Here is a 513-nt window from a genome sequence, read left to right on the forward strand (position 1 = left end):
AGCCAATGGAGAGAAGCTAAAACTGGAGAGACATGATCTCTCCCAGTAACTCCAGTTAAGACTCTGGCAGCAGCATTTTGGATCAACTGAAGACGTTTTAAAGAAGTATTTGGACACCCAGATAATAAACCATTGCAATAGTCCAGTCTAGACGTGACAAATGCATGGACCAGTTTTTCTGCATCATTTTTAAGATAAAATAAGATAGAGCTTTATTGATTCCACAAGAAATTGTTGTGCCAGAGTTTCAGTACAAAAGGAAAAGAACATACACAAGGAATCACACAAGATATTAAAAAAAATAATAGAGAATATATAAAATACCAGCAAGTAAGTTCTAAACGGGTCAGGTGCAGACGTGTGAAATGTTTTAATGTGAAAACATTAAAGTGCTTATTATAGTGCAGGAATAATTTTATTGTGTAGAAACGGGGGGGAGTTGAAAAGTTTGATAGCCACAAGGAGAAAAGACTTCCTGTGGCGTTCTGTGGAGCACCTCGGTGGTCTCAGTCT

Source organism: Nematolebias whitei, chromosome 3, assembly GCF_014905685.2.
Source record: "Nematolebias whitei isolate Nwh7 chromosome 3, NemWhi1, whole genome shotgun sequence".
NCBI classification, from domain to species: domain Eukaryota; kingdom Metazoa; phylum Chordata; class Actinopteri; order Cyprinodontiformes; family Rivulidae; genus Nematolebias; species Nematolebias whitei.